This window comes from Antedon mediterranea, chromosome 4, assembly GCF_964355755.1.
Source record: "Antedon mediterranea chromosome 4, ecAntMedi1.1, whole genome shotgun sequence".
NCBI classification, from domain to species: Eukaryota; Metazoa; Echinodermata; class Crinoidea; order Comatulida; family Antedonidae; genus Antedon; species Antedon mediterranea.
The window spans coordinates 18,625,514-18,641,010 of record NC_092673.1 but is presented as its reverse complement, the minus strand read 5'-3'; the positions used below and the strand labels follow the sequence as shown (position 1 = coordinate 18,641,010).

The window sequence follows — 15,497 nt, the reverse complement described above, 5'->3', positions numbered from 1 at the left end:
TTCACCTGGAAAGTAACTACACTACACATTTTGGTCCCTGGATGGAACATATCACGCGTAAACCGCAATGGGCCCAATGTTGAACGATTCATACAAAGGGACACTGCCAGACAAAGTGCATTCCTATTGTTTAGTAGTTATATAGCTGGCAATAATGAATGCATATAAAGTGCATAATAGATAGGATAACATGTAGAATTACAACTGTAAAATAATGATTCACAAATTATCATATAATATATTGTTAGCTTTATAAAAAAATTCATAATAATTAATATTTTGTGCTTTAGGATAATAATGCGTATTTTGAAGGAATTGTTTAGGTATAAAAAACAATTGTCACTAAAGGCTAATTAGGGGACGACTCTGTTTGGCTAGAGAGGTCTACTATGCCATTTTATGTTGTGATAATATTATTGATAATATTATTTATTGGCCTATATACTGGTTAATTATTGGTAAGGAATATCAAGAAGGAAAAAAGATATCCATGGGGAGGCCAATCCTACTTCACATCACATTTATTTTATTTTTTTATTTATCATTGCATAATGAAACAAAACAACTATCTATCTCACTATTTTAATTGTGAGCAGCTACATCATCTTATTGCCTTACTTAATTTTTATCAGTTTTCTTCCAATTTTCCATATGTTATTACTCAAACAAGCATCTTTCAGACCTATGAATTTATTTTTCAATTTGAAAAAGTCATCCTTTCCAAATATTTGAATAGTTGCGTAAAATAAAAACTAACCATCAACTAAACTGTTTACAATGCTAATACGGTCAAATGTTGATGCTTTTTGAACAGTAGAAATAGCCCCTTTGATCGACTGAAATGCCTATGACTTGATTAGGCCTACTGTACGGCTATGATATTCGTACAATCGTCATAGTGCAGCCTACTATAGACAAAGCTTAATATAATAGCATGTGTGTGTTACAATGCGTTGAGTAATAGCCTAACTCATTACCATGGCAAGTTGAAATCTAGTTTTTATTATAAATAATTGCTATAAAATGCTTAAAAAATCATTCTGCAGTTTTTATTTTTCTAAATTAATCTGTCTACTGTAAGTAAGTATTGCCACACAGTATGATCAATTTTTTTCACAATGAGAAAATCAAATTGTCCCTGATTCTAATAATTACATAAATAATATTGTTTGTTCAATAGATAAGATAGTCTCAGTATCAACATGGCAATCATAAGCTAATTTAAAGACAGCAAACCACAATTAAAAAGAATTAATAAGACATTTAAAACAGCATTTATTCTCACACAACATATCTGTTGGATTATAAACCAAAATATGTTAGTTTTGGTTACTGTTTGTTGTATGAACCATTGTATTGTATTATTACTGACTAGCTTTAAACCATGGAGCTATTATTTATAGCTCCATGTTTAAACCTTCATACAACAAGCTCTACTAGCTTAAAAGCCAAATTACTATAATGAAATTTTAAAAATATACAATTACAACTCACATCACACTAATGAATTCATAAATAATGTAGGTAACCATAAAATTATGTCATTTGTCTGGAAAAGAATCCTCCATCCACTGGTCCAGCAATGGGATTGTATGCTACCAGCCTATAAGGTATTTATTGTTATGCACAATGCCAACACCCTCTTTGCCGTGTTCTCTGTGTCACATGACTTCCTAAATCAGTCTTGTATGTCAGCCTATTCAATGGAAAATAAAAGATTTTATATCAACAGAGAGCAACTCACATAGAGTTTTTGATGGGTTTTATGATATGGTCTATTGGAAATTAATAATCACTTGCATGTCTAAACCTGAAAAGACAAAAATGACTGTAAATTGCCCTGGGGTTTTCCAGCCAAGGTGAAAGTGCACCTTAAACAAAGGCTAGGCAAACGCACATCATCACATTACTTTTTTCTGTGTAATTTACCCTATATTATATAATTAATTATTTTATTTATTAAAACCACAAAATGTTTGTCAATTGTCAATGCATGTTACCATTTGTTAATCGGATGAAACTTATACATCCAAATATCCATTAGTATAAAGAGTGCAGGGAAAAATTTCATTTAAAAATTTTGTTTAGCAATATTGCTAATCAAACTGATTTTTAGTCGAGAAACATAGTTTTGTATTGTATTTTTTGCTACACAATTTTAGAAATGTATAGCAATAAGGTTGTTTTGTATAGCTTTTTGCTATGCTACACTAACGAAAATGTTCCCTGGTGCTGTAAGTCTAAGCCACGAAAAAATGTTTTACTGACTAATGACAGGGGCGGATCAAGGATTTTGATAAAGAGGGGGCCGATATGGGAAAATAATCGTCTAGGGGGTCGGGGGGCATGGTCCCCCCGGAAACAATTTTATTCTGGACGCCCCAAGATAGCATCTGAGGCGTTTTGGCCAGTCGATTCTTGTCATATAATTATCTGAATATAGTGGGTTTTATAGACCATATTTAATATATGGAACTGTTTTTTTTTTTGCGGCAATAAATAATAATGGAAAAAGTTACGGGTTTTGATGCTTCAACCCAGCCGGCCTAGGACATGTTTTCGCTGATATCTTAATCTAGGCTTTACACTAAAGACAAACATTAAATTAAATTGTTTTTATATTAAAATTTATATTTTGAAGTATCAGACAACGCGACGATGTTTGTTGTACTCTTTTAAAGTCTGATATTTCAAAATAACAAGTGTTAAAATAACAAGAATTATCAACGTGTACGTATTTTTTAACAAACTATGATGACGTAATTTATTAACTATTTGATTGGTCAGTCAGTTTTACCGATCGTAACGTTGAAGTTGAACTCGGTTCAACTTTTAAAAAAATTGAAGATATTAACAATTTTTAATGTTGATTTGTACCCCCTTTTCCTGTAAAATCGTTGATGAAATCGTATGTAAATGGAGGCATAATATATATAAAACAGACAAATTTCTTGTTTCTGCCTCAAAATAAAATATTTATTATACGAGTACTTTCGACCATAGGTCATCATCAGGTCCCGCATCAGGTACTGATAGAATATTAGTAAAAGACAAATACATATAGAAAAAGGGTGCACTAGAAAACAAAGGAGTCTATTATGGGCGCAACAATGAACAAGCAAATAACAAATTGACAAAAGCATTGACAAACAAAAGGTATTACATAATAATAACTCATGCCCCTGAATTAAGATAAAATAATTGCATAATGAAATTAAATTTCTTATCAGTTTTATTTTGTGAGGTAACAATGCACATGCCTTATGTGCACAATCTAACACACAAACAAACAACACAATCCTTTGTAGTATACTCTAGATTAGAAATACTAATATTCTTTTAAACCAATTAAACTTTTCAGGCACAATAAATTAATGTCAATAAAAAAGAAAAAGTATTTTTGACGGTGTAAAGCCTGGTTTCCAGTCGACGTGAGAAATTAGAATTTCTTACGATTGCGTCGTTTTTACTTTGGAAATTGAAAATCGACAGGAAACCGGTTGAAAAAAGCTAAATGTCAAAACGACGTAACGCAAGTAGAAATCGTCGTAGTACAAGTGTTTGACAGGAAACCGGTGACTGAAGCTTCCGTCTGTTACGTCGATAATCGACGGTTCGACAGGAAACCGGTGAATTTCTGGATAAACATGCCTTACGATTCGATTTTATACCCTTCCGCTTACGCTTACGAAAGTTGACTTGAAGTCAACTTTCGTAAGCGTAAGCGCAATGATCGTAAGAACCAGCCAATCAGTGACGAGGATTATGTGACGTTGGCAAGAAGGTCAAAGCTTGGAAAGGTGATAGAAAGTAGAAAATACCGTATATATTAAGAATTGTTGACAATAAATGATACGTAAATAAACACGAACCATTTTTTTTTTCAATTCGTGATAGAATGTAATAATTTAGGTGGATGAAATATGAAATAGATGTAAGAACTATACAAAATTGTCTTGCTTATTACTTATTATAATTATATAAACATAGTAAAAATACGATATAATGGGTAAAAATAATACACACAGACGGACTAAATTAAAAACGTTATGGCAATAACATTTCATAAAATGTTAGAGAACAGTGTCATCATCAGGATCATCAGGATAACAATACGTTCACCTGGCATAGTTTGCGTTCAAAAGCAGGTGGGGAAAAGTTACGTAATGATTTTGTTTTAATTGTATGATGAAGGTAGGTTGGGTAATAAATTAATAATATATATTTATTAAATTCACCGTAGTGTTTGCTTGAATCTAAACACAACTTATAGGCATATGATAATTCATTTGATAATGAAAATAAATAATTATTAGCCTACATCATTTGAATTAGGCCTATCTATTTATAAAAAAGGAAATAAAAACCGGGTAAAAAAGTCCATTAGATGAACTGTATATGTAAATAACATCGTGGGCAAATCATAATTCAACGTTCAAAAAAAGATCATCATCATCACATCAGGAATAAAAAAAATAATTTCTGCGTCCCTTTTTGAGGACTTCATTTCACAAGATGCCTTCATCTACAGAAGTCCATGTGTTTGACGCTATTCAAGCTTATCTTTGTCTACTGTATATGACAAAAATACCAAAGAATACAAAAGTGGAAAACGGGAAAAAAAAAATGCGTGGGAAGCTGTTTCTAAAGATGTTAACGGCACTCTTCTACTGCGACCTACTAGGCTAGGCCCTTACTATTAGTATTATTATTATTATAATCATAATTTTTAGTTATTATAATAATCGTTATTGTTATTATTGTAATAATAATTATAATTATTATTATTTTGTAGACATCTAAAGAAGGTTAGGGCTAGTGTCCGTAGTGGTGCAGGCAGGGATGACATCCTCCCAATTGGCCATGAGTGGGAACACATGAGATGGTTGATTAAACATATAAATCATAGGAAGACACTAGAGTCCGAAGAAATGTCAATTTCATTAACCGAGTAAGAAGCTTCATCTGAATGCATACGGCTTTTTTCCGAAACTCAACAAGTGTTGGAGCTGGACTTTGACGACTCAGGTAAATAATTGTATTTATCAACCACCACACACTAAATTTTTTATTTATCACACTATTTGAAAGGAGGATAAACAAATAAAAGTAATTTTACATCTCAATAACTCATTAACAACATTTAATAACATCTTCAAGTAGCAATCAAATATAAATATTTGTTAACGTTCTGCAACATCAGCAATATATTTAAAAATTAAAATCAATTTAGGAAAGATAGGAAAGAAATAACTATTTTATTTGGAATGTTTGGAAATGTAAACCATAGTACAAGGACAAGAAAACAAAAAATAATTATGAATGCAAGTTATAGCAAGCATAAACTACAACATTGTTATTTTTTTTCTTCAATAAACAAGATTCGTCAATATTCAAAATTACACAGAACATATTTGAATATAGATTTAAAAAAATGTCATATAGATTATTTACAAAACAGGAAGATTATTTTTAACAAATACATATAATTTACTAACAACACTTTTAAGATGCCAAAGGACCGCAATTGTGTGCCACATCATACTGCCAAGGAACAGCACCTTCCTGGCTGTTAAAGTAGTCTCGAAACCTATCTCTTGTTTCTTTGGTAGTAGCCGTATAATTGTTTGACCCCACCCTTCTTATATTTTGAAGGCCAGTTTCATCATCTTGCACAACACTGCGCCATTCCCCTTCTTTAAATTCTCCATTGCTCCAGCTGTCAACAAACCCGCTGGGTATGTAGTGTGCGTTATCAGTTTGCATTAGGTAATTGTGTAGGCAGATTACAGCTTTTGTAATCTGGTCAACAGTTTCAATATTTGCTCTTATAGGACGCCTAAATATGCGCCACCTTGCAGCCATTACACCAAAGGTGTTTTCGATGGTTCGGCGTCCTCTCGATGTCCTATAATTTGCCACTTCCGCTTCATCAGTCAAATTGTTGCCACCATATGGTTTTATTAACCAAGTTCTAAGAGGAAATATATCATCCCCTAATAAAACATAAGGCAATTGTTGACCACCCACAACCGATGGTGGTGGCAGCTTTAGCTTTCCAAAAATCAGCTCTTTTGAAAAATGATGAAGCACCAAAAATAGCGGCATCATTATCTCGCCCATATGAGCCAATGCTTGTCCATACAAATGAGTAACTAGCATCACAAATTGCCATTAATACTGTACTATGAAAGCCTTTATAGTTATAGTACATCGAGCCGCCAAATTTGGGACACTTGATAGCAATGTGCTTACCGTCTACTGCACCAATCGCATGAGGAACATTCCAATCATTGTCAAATTTTTCTGCAATTGCCATCCATTCATTCTCACTTGATGGTAGCCTTAGGTATTTCTTATTTAAAGCTGTCCAAATTGAATCACAAACTTCCCGGATTATGCTAGAAACTGTTGCACGACCAACCCGAAAGTTAAATGTTTGTGATGCCATCAAGTCACCCGTAGCCAGATAACGCAAAGTTATCACAAGCCTTTCTTCTGCTGAAATTGCAGTACGACCTCTGTCTTGTCTTATCTTTAGATAGGGCTCAACCGCAGACAGAAGATAACTAAATCTTTCCGGCGTCATCCTTAAATACCTGAAGACAATAAACAAAATTATAAATAACAAAAAATGACATTTTACATTTACATTACTACAAAATAGTTTGTACCAACACTACATACTTTTAAGGCTTAAAAATAAAAAAAAACATTATTTATTGTAATTTTAGGAGAAGGTACTGAGTTGCAAAATGAAACAGAAGAAGCCGACTTATTGGGTAATGTCTCGGACGACTTGGAAGGGGCTTTTGCAGGATATGAAGGAAGTCTGGAAGAAGGTTCAGCAGATGCTGCCCAAATAAAAGCTGATGTTACAAGAGGTAAATATTCAATCATGATAGTTAACAATTTAATACAAAGTGTTATTATGCTAGAATGGGTGGGCAGGTGCACCACTATTCCTAGGCCATCACCTATTCCAGAAATTCATGTATATCTGAAACTACACTTTAATTTGTTTTTCTTTTTAGTAGTCAAGAGGACAGTCGAAAGACCGAACCGTAAGTATTTAAATCATTACTATATATCAATATTGGTAATTTACTATTGTACTAAAAAGTTGTGTGTTGATAATGATAAGCAGTACTATGGCGTTTCCAGACATAATGTTATGCCAAGCTGCAAAATTACCGAAGCTTTTTTGTTTTAATTTTCAGCAGTGGTTAAAAAAGCTTGGTCAAAGACGCCAAAAGGAAAATGTTCCAAAACAGAAAAGCATGTAGGTATTCTCACATAGCATATTAAAATAATCATGAATTTGCAAAAGCATACCTATTTTTTGTTGTTGAATAAACAGTGCTAGAAGAGTGTGGAAAATTTGAAATTTGTTTTTAGATAGAAATGTCAAAATCTTTCATTAATTTCAATTGTTCAGGTTGAGAGTGGGGTAACAGACAATGACCTTATAGATCTGATTAAGGGAAGCGGAGAAGAAGACGAAGCCGATACATTCGGCACGATGGTAGCAAAGAAAATGCGAAGAGTAAACGAGGAAGACAAGGAAGATATGGAACTAAAAATTATGCAATTGTTCCGTGACTATTTTAAAAAGTAATAACAGAATTGATTTGCCAAATGTCAAAGTTAATTCATGATTAGTAAATGTATTATTTGTGATTATGTATTCAATCTTCTATGGCAATAAATGCACTTTGTTTGGGATATTTTATTTAGACTACAATTGTTCATTGTGTACTGTATGCACTATTTAATCAATTTAGATTTTAATTTTTCAACAAAATAACAACAGTAGGAGTAATACATACTTCCTATCCGTTTAGTACTTGGCTACCACTGTAGATGGGTGTACAGTAGTAGTAGTGTAGACCATGTGTGGATTGGCTTCTAGTTGTAGTAACCTACCTACTTTACTAGCCTAGAATAAAGATCTGTCTAGGAGTGTCTTGATCATAGCATATAGGCCTAAATACTGTAAGCCTATATAGGCCTATCCTAACCTAGGCCTATTTTACTCACCATCGTCTTTATATAGACGCCAGCTCGGCGGCTGAAATGAACTGTGACCTTCATCTTTAGCCAGGTCCATGTATGATGTACTCTACTAACTAGGCCTAGCTAAATCTCCATGGCTAAATATAATAACTAGGCCTAGCCTAGACCAATCCATGGCCTTAAAAAAATCCATATATCCTAGGCCTAGGCAAACATTATAATTATGAATGCAAATTACAATTAAACATCTAGGCCTAGGCCTAAAAAGATATTAATAATAATTAAATGTTATTAATATATATAGGCCTACCTAAAAAACCATTCTCTGTCGTTTTTTATCAGTGTCTTAAATAATGTATGGTACTGCCCGAACTCTATTCTTTCTTTTAGCACTTTCCTCTCCCAGAACTTGTGGATTCTTGGTGCTTTGTTCAACTCCTTTCTCCTCTTAATTCTTCTCGTTAATATTCTTAAATAAAGTATCTTTTTGGCCAACTCACGTCCTCTCCTACGAATAACCATATTGAAATCTCACTGCACACTGTTTATGTTTTGGAAAATGGCCTCCTCTCTTTTCGCGAGGAATGTATGAGCCATGTGTTGTGTCGCAAGGAAAAAATTCAACTCGACGTAAGGGCAAGAAGGACAGACTTGCGATAAATTCAACTTTCGTAATGACGGAATCAGCACAACGCGATTATGATAATTTTGTGTCGACGTTAGTTTTTTGGTCTACTGATCGGAACGCAAGCGTAATCGTAAGAAAACGACGCAATCGTAAGCGGAAGCAAGTCTTACGTCGACTGGAAACCAGGCTTTAGGGCCGAGTTGGATAGAATTCGTCAGTACACATACTATCACAAATCACAAATCTGATAATGTAATAACAGTAATGCACACAATTGTGACAAATACTGTATCATAAATGTATAGTGGCATTCATCCTCTGAGTTGAGGAAATTCTGATATGGCATGTACTGTACTCACAGCAGCCACAGTGAATGGTGTACAGTACCAAGTCAATCAACAAATAGTGTACCAATTTCTTTATCATAACATGTACCTATAAATTAGCTGGGGTAGCACTAACATTTCATTTTGTTTAGCCATTTGGCGAAAGTCAAAATATTTTTTTTAGTCAAATCAGTTTATCTATAGCCAAAATGGCTAAAGTCAAATTTTTTTATTTAGCCAAATGAATCGGTTTATAGCCAACATTTAAAATTTTAGAAATATAGTGGTAAAAACATTTTAGTCAATTTATCTATGTCAACAGTCTATATACACTGTTCCCTGAACATTTTTGTAAGGCACTGAGATAAAGAACCATGCCTATATCACTGTATGATTAAAAAAAATATTTTTTTTTGTATTTTTTTTACATGATCAAAACAATTGTTCAAATTGTTTTTAATCATACAGCATTTATACAGTTATCAATTTAATAAGAAACATTTTACAGTTTTCTGAAATCCCCTGAACGCTATGTTACTTTTGTTTTTTTACGCTTGGCTGGTCATGTTTGCGTGTGGCGTACCAGGCGAAAATCGTGTCCTAGAATCACTCGGAATCACCGCCGCGCAGCCGGTTAATGTTTTTAAATTAGGTATGCTCAAGAGGTGCGAAAGTGCAGAACCGCTGGCCTAGGCCTACAAAATTATGTACAACAACGCAACGGTATATCGTATGCTAAAAATATTGAGGGAAATTCCTAGCAAACGAACACTCGTATCGTTGTTAAACGTAAGATAATATAGGCCAAAGCACAGAGTACACGTGTCTTTCCATCCCTCAAGGCTGCGCCGAAGCGTTTCTGTCAGGGCGAGAAATTTATCCGATTATTATTAATTTTACACAACAAGACAGAAGCCAGCGGCCGGCCCCGCTCAGAGATGCACGTGTGTGTTCAGCTAAATCCCTGTTAGACTCTACCATTTCCCGCATGTTGTTTTGTTTACACTGACGCACGAGGGAAGTTTATTAAGGCTAAAATATGAAACTACATTAAATTGGAAGACTCTAAAATGCATAACGCATACATTTTTGATTTCGATAAGATTAAGACGTCATTCATCGAAGATACTATAATGTTTCTTTTTAATCTGAAAAGTACACCCCTATCGAAAAATAGACAATCCCGGTAATTAGCCGACCGTCGGCTACGTAGTCGATCGTTTGTGCAGCGCACAACACGTGATAGTTTGGGTAGACTTCATCATCCATGTGTCGTGTAACGTCTGTCTCTCTGTGCAGTCTACCTCTGCTATCCCCATCTTTTTGAAATAACAAAGAGACGCCTGGTACAACGAAACAAGTTGACGAAAAATGGAGCTTGAAGTAAACAACGTGATAACGAACAAAATAAATGCTTGGAGATCGACAAATGGACCTTTTAGTGGACTTTATGCTTTCGCCAAAATGATTATTTAATTATCTATTTTATCATATGTCATCGCCAAAATGGCTAAAGTAGCCGTTTTATTTTTCGCCAATCTAGAAACGTTTTCGCCCATGGCGACTTGGCGATCGGCCAGTGCGAGCCTAGATTAGATAGGTCCACTGTCATACTCTTTCATGTGCATTGCAAGTTCTCAAATTGTTAAAGTAAATTTCAGTATTAAATAGAAAAGTTCAGTAGTTTTTTACGCATCACGTCAAACTTTACAGTGCATTGTAGTTGTTTGATGCATCATGAACACAAAAGACCACCACACTATGTTTTTTTTTAAATGAAAGACCACAACGCTGTGTTTGAATGCTTGTTGTGAGATCAGGGAAACCCAATGGAAGGCCTGTTTGTTATGTGGTTATACAAGTATAGAAACGACGTCAACTAAGTTCTGATTGGTTGGTTAAAAAGCTTACATATAATATATTTTTTCTCCATTCATATACAAAGTAAAACCCGATTCGACCAACGAGATGGATGGCTTGGTGTATTGATAAGGGTATAGCCCAAGAGGCAGGGGTTGCAGGGTCGACTCTCTGCTTTTGTTCTACTTTTTTTGTGGCTTTTAAAAAAAATGTTAACCCTGATCTCCTCAATGAGTCGAGCATGAACGTTAAAACATCCTCATCCATGTGTTTACGTGATTTCGATCCAAGTCGGCCCTAAACCGTCTCGGCCAAAGTCAAGTCGGCCCCAAGTCAAGTCGGCCCCAAGTCAAGTCGGCCCCAAGTCAACTCGGCCCCAAGTCAACTCGGCCTCAAGTCAACTCGGCCTCACGTCAACTCGGCCAAAAAATAATCGGTCAACTCAGCCCCGTTAAAATATGGAACGCAAAAAGTGCAAATGAAGGGGATTGATAAATAATATTTCTTCACAATTTTTTAACTAAAAATAATTCTGACTTTTAATGAATATTAATATTTAGACAATATAATATATTTAGCAAAAAAAATAGGAATGATTTCACCAACTTTTCTTTATTTACGTTAAATAATAAAATTTCAAATTGCACAATTGAAAACAATTCGTAGCTGCGCCTCCCTGCGCCTTTGGCAGCTTTTTCGATATCTACAACTGCTGCGTGTTTTCACTGACCGGGGATTCCCCTTTTTTTAAAAAGCAAATCATGGACAAAAACAATATGTACGATCATTTTTTCTATGGCCAAATGGTGGAACGTAGGCCTCCGTGTTCGATTTACTAAAATGCGGTACCTGCATGTGTTTTTGTAACACGCGGGTACTTATATTCATATCGGCAATGAGTTCATTTTTTTATATATTATTTAATTATATTATTTTTTTTATTTTTTTATTTTTTTTAAAGCGTGGATAGGCTAGTAAGAATCATAATAATATTACCGTAAGCACTTTTTGCGTTCCATACTTTATTGTGGCCGAGTTGACCAATTAGTTTTTGGCCGAGTTGACTTGAGGCCGAGTTAACTTGAGGCCGAGTTGTGGAGACTTCCTCCATGCCTACTACTCTACTAGGCCTACTATAGTACTATCAAGTAGTAGGCCTAGCTAGGGTTAAAAGCCTAGGCTAGTAGTAGTAGGCCTTTGTTAGCGAGAGCATGGCTAGAGGTAGTAGGCCTAGGCCTAGCCTACCTAGCCTAGCAATATAGCCTAGCTAGGCCTAGGCTAGAGTAGAGAGTAGTATTAGGCTAGGCCTAGCCTAGGATACGAATATAAGATCCAAAAAATTAAAAGAAGAAAGATCTGCCATTAAAATAATGCAGTATAAAGAATTCCGTATATGATATGGTATGCCAAATATGAAACAAAAACTTACTTCTTGTGTGTTGACATTCTTAGGATAACATGTTGCGAGAGTACAATGGTTTGTTGGAGTGAATAAACTTTATTTTTTATAGAGGGCGCAATCACCATTTGTGTACGTAACACATTATAGCTGTGTAAAATCGAACATTGGTGAAATGGATATTATTCCTATAATATACAATGAATTTTTAACAATAGCTAAGCACGTACATTTTGATATAATGATCTCCTCGATGTTAAAATCTACACCTTCAAAAAACACTATCCTTAAAATAAACAAATAAGTTTTTCATTCATTAGTATTTATTAAAAATATATAAACATTAAATAGCAGCATAAACACTGAATTGAGTTTTAATTTACAAAATTTTTATTAAAAGTGAAAAAAACATTTCAAATCATTTCAACCAACAGACATCATAAAATGTATTCATAAAAAATATAATTTAGTACTGTACAAAAAAATTGAACACTAATGTATAAACAATTCATCAAACATTAATTTAGATTAAAAGCATTGTTTGTTTCAAATATGTCGAAAAATTGTTACTATAGTATTTCAGTTCAATAACATTTTTTTCAATAATGGTATCATTTCTGATCACAATAAAAACTTAGTCGGCTGCTCTGTTCTCCCACCAATTTTTATTTAAGAAATCTTTATTACTGTCGTGGTATATTCAACAATCTGTATTTATTTGGGTTTGCTTCAACTCATATATATGAGCGTGTGAGGCTCTCCTCAATATAGTGATACGGAAATCACAGAATAAAAGATCCAAACTGTGTTTTTGGTTGCCACATAAATAACTTTATTCACTTTCTACGTTCTCTGTAAAATATGTGTATGCATACATATTGGCTTATCTATAAACATAAGGAAAACACTGAGAGTACAAATTACAGTAATATAAGATATCAGTACATTTACGCATCAAAATTACATAGCATGGTACGATAATTATCAATGATGTCATTAATACCACTTTGGTAACCACAATCTAAATAATCATAAATTATTAATGTGAATGTTATAATCAATGTAATGAAAACTATCATTAAGTCAATCAACTATGGATAAAATATAACATATTCAATACAGCTAACAGAGTGATATCAAACAGTACACCCTAGTCTGGGTTCCAGACGGAGTTTTGACTTAATATTACTAATTAGTAAACAAATAAATATTTTGGCACATATGGCGTTTCATACGTATACTACTTGAGCTTCAGACAAAAATCGAAATAAAAAAAATAAATAAAAAAGACAATAAATACAGACTTGTGGCAAGTCTAAGTACACCCCAGTACTGTAGTAATACAACATCAAGGTAGAGTTTTTATACAGTTAAGTATTATAATTAAAAATCTACTTTAAATGTGAGCAACCATATGAATATTATATATAAAAAAAAAGAATAACAAAATGTTTTCTCTCTGCTACACAATCATTATAAAGGGAGTGACTCATGGAATGTAAATTAGGTCTACATTCCAACGCCACCAAACGACACAACAAATGACAAACTTTCGATACCTGACATTAATTTACATGTTATTGTTGAAATTCAATTCAATTCAATTCATTTATTTTCCAGAAGACATATAATACAATTAAAAATACAAACACAAGAAAACTGACACCAGTCTGGCGGATTGTAGAAAAGCGACAAAGTCACTATGTGAGTACTCTCCTTCTGGTGCAGACAAAAACAACAAGTTAACAGCAAATGAAATTAAATAAGGAAAGGAAAAACTTAGAGGAACCAAAGGCATAAATCAGTCACTTCAATACAGACTATGAAAAACAAATTGTAGGGCCTTCTATTGTTATGTAACTAAATACTAATATAAGCAATAATAATAGTACTGAGTTATATGTACTGTACATGGTATGATACCTAGACAAAATAGCAAGCATATCTGTTTGTCCAATTTAGAACTTGAAATCAATGTACCAGCAAGGAGTAAAAACTCTCTGGTTTCCTTATGGTCTCTTTCTTCTGCATAACGTAGAATAAATCATTTATTTAAAAATATTAAACCCGTATTAAACATTTTATATTAACTGCATTTCTGCTAAATTTGGACTCTCAGTGGGTGATCGTTAGCAGTACCCAAAATGCAATGTACTCAAACAGTCAATTCAAACGTTATCAAAGTGTCAAAGGCTGTCAATCAAATAACTGTTTTTGCAGCTAAAAGTTGTACAGAGCGATAACCGGAACATTCTAACACTAAAATCAATTAGGTGTTTTTAACCGTTATTTTAAGGCTGCCATTTAACCGGTTATTGGGGGGTAATTGGGGTTAGTTTATTCACACCATTAATAATCTAACAGAAACAGGACCTTAGGGTTTGTTTCTGCTGCATAGCGCTGAATAAACCGATAATTTCAAAACTGTAATTTTATATTTTGCTCCAAAATTAACATTTAAATCAGTGGGTGGTCGTTAGAATTACCCAAAATGCAATTGGTCCTGGTGGTTAATTCTAACGTTACTGCAGTGTAAAAAAAAAAAATTGCTCAGCGATAACCGGTTAAAACACCGAATTGACTGGGTGTTTTTAACCGGTTATTTTGCGATGCCTTTTAACCTGTTTCCATAAAATTGTCCTGTTTCTGCTCCCAAGAAATTGGAGTTAATTTATCACACCGTTTTTAACCGATCGTTTTTGTGCAGCAGAAACAGGACCTTTCAAATTAAACCCTCTAGAGCTTTTAGCCATTCATCATTGTGACAAGCTTCACAATCCTGTCAGTATTTTACACATATATGATACTGACCTCTTGTAATTTTTGTATAGTATTTTTTTTGTTCTTTTTATAGCGTTTTATATTACAAAGAAATAAAAGCTATACTACTACTACTGTACTTATTCTACTTATTTACAATTTTGGAATGTTTTTTTTTTCATGTCACGACACCATTCATTCATTTTATTATTTTTGTTCTTACAATCAACTGTGTTGACTTATTCACAAACTTTTAATTTCACATCTATCTTTAGCATTCTTGCAAGTTCTTTCTTTGCATTTAAAATTTATAACATGACATGATGTATTTATACATACAGAACATTGAATGTCATTCTATTGTTCTTGTTTTAGACTGCTTCTATCTGCTGTCATGATGTATTTATACATACATACCATTGAATATCATTCTATTGTTCTTGTTTTAGACTGCTTCTATCTGCTGACATGATGTATTTATACATACAGACCATTGAATGTCATTCTA

At 33.6% G+C, this 15,497-nt stretch overlaps 1 long non-coding RNA gene across 2 annotated transcripts in view; it reads left to right on the top strand.

Moving 5' to 3' along the window:
- Positions 1–7,571, top strand: part of LOC140046811 (uncharacterized) — a 69,827-nt gene extending 62,256 nt beyond the window's left edge. Inside the window, exons 2-5 of one of the 2 annotated variants that reach the window (XR_011844853.1) lie at positions 6,735–6,884; positions 7,035–7,064; positions 7,221–7,282; positions 7,439–7,571. This is a non-coding gene — a long non-coding RNA (uncharacterized lncRNA). Of the gene's footprint in view, positions 1–6,576; positions 6,885–7,034; positions 7,065–7,220; positions 7,283–7,438 lie in introns of those variants that run through there. The other variant, XR_011844852.1, reaches the window with a different exon arrangement.
- The last annotated feature ends 7,926 nt before the right edge of the window (positions 7,572–15,497 follow it).